Source organism: Apium graveolens, chromosome 2, assembly GCF_009905375.1.
Source record: "Apium graveolens cultivar Ventura chromosome 2, ASM990537v1, whole genome shotgun sequence".
In the NCBI taxonomy this organism is placed as follows: domain Eukaryota; kingdom Viridiplantae; phylum Streptophyta; class Magnoliopsida; order Apiales; family Apiaceae; genus Apium; species Apium graveolens.
Window position 1 is genome coordinate 55,360,396 of NC_133648.1, and position 8,343 is coordinate 55,368,738.

Below are 8,343 nucleotides of genomic sequence, written 5' to 3' on the forward strand. Positions count from 1 at the left end.
TCGTACAGTTTGAGGAGTTACTATCCTTGTTGTATTGTCAAATTCAAAAACAAGGCTTCGAGATCCACTAGCTCCCCCATCATCAAATACGCTAGTTCTCCAGATAGCAAGCACCTGGTCACCAGAGATTGTAGATGGAGCTGTGAGAGCAAACCCAATCTCACTGGATCTAAGAAGGTCCTAAAAAATATGAAAATCAATCTTCACGCTGTTGTTAGACAAGATAGCTGAATAGTTGTTAGTCACAAACTTTGCACCACCATAATCAAATGGTTTAGAAGCAGCAGGTGAAGTCATGGTTAATTTTTCAAGAAAGATTTACGAACAGTAGTTAGGGTTTTAGAGTTTACGATTTTGAGAAGGGTAAAGTAGCGGAGAGAGGATAACATAGATAAGTAAAGTATTATCTAAAATCAAAAATTGATTTTATACAATACTTCTCTCCACTAATTTAGTCACGTTCAGTTTAATAGGACACGTGGCGATATACGATTGACTTAAAAAGTATCATGTAAACTTGTGTTACTGTATGCACAGTTCCCGAGAATAAAGTTAAGCATTAAACGAACATGTTCCAAATCTTACTCAATGGGAAACACCTATAACCATGAAAACTTTCCATCTAAGGCTAACTTCAACCTTGTAATTATAATGCTGATTTAAAATCATTATCATCAAAATAGTCAATCAAAGTTTGACTATGAACAACATATAATTACTAGTATCAGGATTTATCAACTACTGACATAAACTATCAGTCAAAACAAGTTCAACTAATAACAAAGTTTATAAGTATAATTAGTAGTTCAACAACAATTTTCACATAAGATCATTTAGCACAGTTTGCATGTTATCATGGCATCAAACATTTAGCACAAAAATCAGTATCTAGCAAGTACTGACACATAATAAGATACCATGCTTCAAAAATATCAGCAGACTTAATTATCAGAGTTTGAGAATTGTCCTGATATCATTCCTAATTCATTCATAAATCTTGTGAATGTGTCTCCACAGAGAGGCTTGGTGAATATATCTGCTACTTGCTGATCTGTTGGAACAAAGACCAATTCCACTGTACCAGCTTCCATATGTTCCCTTATGAAATGGTATCCGATGCTGATGTGCTTAGTCATTGAATGATGCACTGGATTTCCTGTCATTGCAATAGAACTTTGATTATCACAATATATAGGAATAGAAGAATAGTTTAACCCATAATCCAGCAGTTGATTCTTCATCCATAGAATCTGAGCACAACAGCTTCCTGCAGCAATGTATTCTGCTTCTGCAGTTGAAGTGGAAATTGACTTTTGTTTCTTGCTTTACCAAGAAACCAATCCGCCTCCAAGAAATTGGCAACTTCGAGAAGTGTTTTTCCTGTCTATCTTGCATCCTTCAAAATCAGCATCTGAATATCAAATTAGCTTAAAGTATGAATCTCTAGGATACCATAATCCCAGATTCATGGTGCATTTGAGATACTTAAAAATTCTTTTCATAACTAATAGATGAGGTTCTCTAGGGTCAGCTTGGAACCTTGCACAGAGACAGGTAACATACATGATATCAGGTCTACTAGCAGTCAGATATAGGAGTGAGCCAATCATACCTCTGTAGTTAGTTATATCTACTGAAGAACCGGTATTTAAATCTAACTTGGTTGCAGTGGCCATGGGAGTTGATGCAGTTGAGCAGTCTTGCATTCCAAATCTTTTGAGTAAATTCCTGGTGTATTTGGATTAATTTATGAAGATTCCTACATCAGTCTGTTTAACTTGTAACCCAAGAAAGTAACTCAATTCTCCCATCATACTCATTTGATACCTGGATTGCATTAGCTTTGTAAATCTCTCACAAAGTTTATCATTAGTAGATCCGAATATGATATCATCAACATATATCTGTACTAATAACAAGTCCTTACCATGGTATTTATAAAAAAGAGTTTTATCAATTGTACCTCTTGTGAAACCACTCTCTAGAATAAATAGAGCAAGTGTTTCATACCAGGCCTTTGGAGCTTTCTTTAATCCATAAAGTGCTTTATCCAGTAAGTAGACATGATCTGGATACCTTGGATCAATGAACCCTGGAGGCTGTTCAACATAAACTTCCTCTTCGAGTTCTGCATTTAAAAATGTACTCTTCACATCCATTTGGAACACCTTAAACTTCTTGTGAGTAGCATAGGCATGAAAGATTCTTATTGCCTCTAACCTTACAACTGGAGCAAATGTCTCATCATAGTTAATGCCTTCTTGTTGTGAGTAACCCTTTGCAACCAGTCTTGCTTTATTCCTTGTGATAATGCCCTTACCATTAGTTTTGTTTCTGAACACCCACTTTGTGCCAACTATAAATCTGTTCTTTGGTCTTGGCACAAGAGTCCAGACTTTTTTCCCTTCAAATTCATTGAGTTTACTCTTGCATTGTCGTGACCCAATCAGCATCTTGCAGTGCTTCTTCAACTTTCTTAGGTTCAGTTTGAGATAGAAAAGAATGGTAGAGACATTCATTTTGAGTGACTTTTCTTCATCTTACACCACTGTCAAGGTTTCTAATGATTAAGTCAGGCGTGTGTGACTTAGACCATTTTCTTGCAGATGGAAGTTGACTCCCTAGAAAAAGAACCTCCCCCTTGATCCATGAATTCTCTATTATTTCCTTGAGTAGTACCACTATTGTTTCCTGATGCTCCCCCTGAATCAATGTTCCTATTGTTATCAGTATTTGACTCATCAAAGTTTGAGGAAGATGAGTCTGATAATCTTTCTACTGATGTTTCTTGAGTTGAATCACTTGTAGTAGTCTCTGAATATGAGTCATGTTGCTCCCCCTCAACATATGCTTCGGTGTTAGAAGTATTTCCACTGTTCTGTGGAACCTCAGAGCTTTGAGTGATATCAGGATTTACTGAATTAGAGTCAGGATTTATAAGTTCAGCATAAGGTACTTCATTTTCAAATCTCAACTTGTCATGGTCATCTGCATCTTCTAGACATGTTATCTTCTTGTCATCAAAAGATACATGTATAGATTCCATGACTGTTCTTGTTCTCAGATTGTAAACTCTGAAGACTTTTGTAGACAATGGATATCCCACAAAGATTCCTTTATCAGCTTTTAAGTCAAACTTGGTAAGTTGCTCCAGATGAGTTTTGAGAACAAAACACTTACAACCAAATATATGAAAGTATTTCAAATTTGGCTTCTTTCCTTTCACCATCTCAAATGGTGTTTTCCATGCTTGTTGATCAATGTTGCATTTTGGGTAAAACAAGCAGTTTGCACAACCTCAGCCCAGAAGTAGGTAGGCAGTCTTGCTTCTTCTAGCATGGTTCTTGCAGTTTCTATCAGAGTTCTATTCTTTCTTTCAACAACTTCATTTTGTTATGGAGTTCCAAGAACATAAATTCTTGTGGAGACCCTGGCTTCATATAAACTACCATGTCTTACACCGGTTAATGTGATCTTGCCATCAGACTTACTGACAATTTCACAATGCTCCTCATAAAATTAACATGGTAAACTCCATCACAGATTTGACTCACACTGATCAGATTATGCTTGAGTCCTGCAACCAGAACTACATTTTCAATGATGACATTTCCAATTTTGATTTTGCCATATCCAAATATTTTTTCTAAGTTGCCAACTCCATAGAAACACTTGGGTCAGCCTTCTCCTCAAATTCTGATAGTAAGGATTTATAACCAGTCATATGTCCAGAGCATCCACTGTCCAAGACTAGAGCATTCCTCCTGTCACCCTGCAATCAGTAATTTGAATTAGTTAGTGTTTTTAAGGACCCAGACTTGCTTGGATCCTTTGACCTCTTTAAGTTTGTTAACATATGCAGCAGAATGTTGGATTTTAATCGCAGCGGAAGCATGTAAAAGCACTTTTACACATATAAAATCCAAATAAAAGCATATAAATCGTGATTAAAACGTAGGGATCGATTACTAACCTTTAATACGCGATCCAAGAGCAACGATCGGAGATCCTTAGCAGCTGCTCCTCAAACGTGAAGCACTCCACCGGTATCCACCAAGAAAACGACGTTAAGGAGGAGGAGGAGGTGGAGAGAATTGGGTTTTATAAAATTTTTGGGGTTAGAATAAAAATAGGGTTTATAATAGTATATTTATAGGCAAAATTTTCAGCTGAAATTTTCCCATAAATATTATTATTATTATCCCATTTATTATTCTCATTAATTATTAAAACACCTTTTAATTATTAATTCTTTTTCTAAACACTTTTAGAAATAATTCTCTCTCTTGATTTAATTTCCAAAAATTAAATCCTTAATTAATAATATTAAGAACTTTTCTTAATTAATTTATAATCAATTAAATCTCATTTAATCAATTATTAAATTTGCCAATTAATTATGTATTTCATAAATAAATAATTATTAGCCATTATTAATTAATTCCTCCACCATTAAATCATTCTCCTTTTATGGTGTGACCCTGTAGGTTCAATATTAAGCCGGTAGTAGAAATAAATAATAATAAAACTATTTTATCATTATTTATATAAATTCTCTAATTTATTAAATATGATTAATTAATTAATCATATTTATTCTACATCGTGAGGGATACTTCTCAGCATATCGCGACTATCCGGATAATACGAATTCACTGCTTAGAATACCAAGAACCTATTCAGTGAATAGTTACCGTACAATAAACTCCTTCTACCCTAAAATGTCCCGATTAAATACAAGGCATGGATCTCGTGTCAAGCCTATCTAATTCAATCACTTGCTTACCATTTACTATGCTTAGTTCTATGCAAATTAGAAACTCCTTTCTAATTTCATTTACTCTGGCCAGAGATTCCTGAACTAGCATAAGTGGATCAGCCTTGAACATTCGCTTCCTTCACTGGAAGGGGTAGATCCTTTATTGATCATACACTATCTTTGTGTACAAATTCCTATACCCAGTAGAGCCCTAATAATTGTCCCTGGAGACTAAGAACTAAACCAAAGCATAGTTCAGTGTACACAAGATAACTATGATGACCTCAAGTCTAAGGATACTTGTACAACTATCACTATGTGAACAACTGCTGACACATGAGTGAACTCCATCAGTTGTTCAGCTGTGCGAGTCATGTTCAGTGAACTTATTCTATAATAAGCACCTACATACTAGCTATAGTGTCACCACACAAATGTCTATGAGAACAGACATCCTTCATAATGAAGCAAGCATAGTATGTACCGATCTCTGCAGATTATTAATTACCAGTTAGTAATCCTACGACCAGGAACTATTTAAGTTTAGAGTTATCATCTTTTAGGTCTCACTATTATGATCTCATCATAATCCATAAAAAGCTTTACTCTAAACTATGATATATCTTATTTAAACACTTAAATAGATAAAGCCCGTAATAAAAACAAAACAAGTCTTTTATTAATATCAATAAAATCAAAACAGATTACACAGGAAGTTATTCCTAAATCCTAATACATGATTGGACTTAGGACATATTCCTTTCAATCTCCCACTTGTACTAAAGCCAATCACTCTGGTATCTAATACCCATCTTGTCTTTATGACGATCAACGTGACTTTCATAAAGTAGCTTTGTGAGTGGGTCTGCTATGTTGTTATATGTGTCAACTCTAATTCAATACAACACAAGAAATGTTATCGCGCTCCCACTAACCCTTTTGTAGACACATGGTTCATCTACGTTTTTCATAAAATCAAACTCTTTGATTGTCTCATCAAAATGAATGTTCCATCTTTCGAGAAGCTTGCTTTAAACCACATATGGTGCGCAGCAGCTTACACACTAGGTTTTTATTTCTCTTGGAAAGAAAACCATCTGGCTATTTTCCAGATATCATAGTCGTAGTAAGCAGCATTCGCAAGCAAAATCCGAACTGATTTTAACAGGGCTACAGGTAAAAGGTTTCATCAAAGTCAATCCATTGCCTTTGTTTGAATCCTTTTCCCAAAAGCCTGGCCTTAAAGGTCTCCACCTGGCCATCTGCTCTAATCATTCTTTTGTATCCCGTATACATAGATTTCATTCTGGATTTCATGGCACTATGCCATTTCTCTGAGTCAACACTACTCATAGCCTCATTATAGGTCACAGGGTCATCATCATCAATGATCGACAACTCATTGTCATTCTCAATGACAAGGCCATATTACCTCTCAGGTTGGCGAGACACTCTCCCTGACCTACGAATGGGCTGTTCCACAAAAGGTTGTTCAGTCAGAACAGGTGTTTCCACTTGATCCGTAGTAGTTTGTGCTTCTTGAACTTCATCAAGTTCAATTTTGCTCCCACTGTTTCCTTCAAGGATAAACTCCATTTCCAAGAAGGTAGCATGTCTGGAGACAAACACCCGATGATCGGTGTAAAAGTAATACCCTAAAGTCTCTTTAGGATATCCCACAAAACTACATTTTACGGATCGATATTCCAGCTTATCTGGGTCAACTTTCTTGACATAAGCTGGACATCCCCAAATCTTAACGTGTTTAAGACTCGGTTTCCTTTCTTTTCATATCTCATACGGAGTTTGAGGAACAGATTTGGAAGGCACCTTATTCAGTAAATATGCTGAGGTTTCCAATGCATAACCCCATAGGAATACTGGAAGATTTGCATAGCTCATCATGGACCGAACTATGTCTAACAAAGTTCGATTTCTCCTTTCAGATACCAATCTGGAGGGGTCCACTGGGAGAATATTCCATTTACTTTGAGATAATCTAGAAACACTCCATTAAAGTATTCACCACTTCGATCTGATCGAAGAGTTATAATACTATGTTTGGTTGTTTCTCCACTTCATACTTATATTCTTTGAACTTTTCAAAGGCCTCAGACTTGTGTTTCATCAAACACATATCCGAATCCAGATCTATCATCTATGAAAGTAATGAAGTATGAAAATCCACCCATGGCTTGCGTAGACATTGGTCCACATACATTTGTGTGTACCAATCCTAGCAAATCTGCAGCCCTCTCTCCATGTCCATTAAATGGAGACTGCAGTGCCACAATAAAGTGAGATTTTCATCATCCCTTTTCTTTTATTAGTTTGTTCAATCTGAAGTAAATCATGCTCTATGTCATATACATACAGACCATTATTTAAAGTACCACGTCCATAAAGAATATTATCTCTAAGAATAGAACATTCATTATTCTCAATAATAAATGAAAATCCAGCCAAGTCTAACATGGGAATTGAAATAATATTCCTCACAATCGAGGGAACAAAATAACAATTTAAAACAATAGTCTTGCCCGTAGGCATATATAAATGAAATGATTCTACATCTTCAGCAGTAACTCTTGCTCCATTTCCTATCAGTAGAATCACCTACTCTTCCTCAAGAGTCCTACTTCTCCTTAGTCCCTGCAACAAATTGCAGATATGAGAACCACAGGCGGTATCTAATACCCAAGTAGAAATTTGATTTAATGACATATTCACTTCTATCATGAACATACCTGAATCAGAAGCGGTAGTCTCACTACCCTTCTTCTTCTTCAATTCTGCAAGGTAAACCTTACAGTTCCTCTTCCAGTGCCCCACCTTGTTACAGTAAAAGCAAACAATTTTGCTCTTGGGGTCTTCAGCTTTTGGTGGAACCGGCGTTTTCTCACCTACTTTCTTCTTCTTGGAAGAGTTCCTCTTCCTTTTCTTAGGATTGGAACCTTCATCAATTAGAAGAACAGAACTCTTCTTAGGGGGAAAATTCGATTCCGCAGTCTTCAACATGTTGTGGAGTTCAGGCAGGCTAACATCCAACTTATTCATGTGAAAGTTCACAACAAACTGCGAGAACGAACTCGGAAGCGATTGCAAGATCAAGTCTTGGCTCAGCTCCCCATCCATAGCAAAACCAAGTTGTCCAAGACGTTCAATCAAATTGATCATCTTAAGTACATGGTCATTCACAGATGTTCCCTCAGACATCCTACAACCGAACAACTCCTTCGATATCTCATATCGAGCTGTCCTCCCTGCCACATCATACAACTCTTATAGATGCATGAGGATAGTGTGAGCATCCATATGCTCATGTTGCTTCTGTAGCTCAATGTTCATGGAAGCTAGCATGATGCATTGGGCAACATTTGCATCATCTACCCACTTACGATACACAACATGTTCATCATTATGTGCATCACTAGCAGGTTCAGTAGGCTTAGGTGAGTCAATCACGTATTCCAGCTTCTCAATCCTGAGAACAATTCTCAAGTTTCGAAGCCAGTCAGCATAATTAGGACCAGTCAATTTGTGAGCATCCAGTATGCTCCTGAGTGATAGTGCAGAAGACATAAT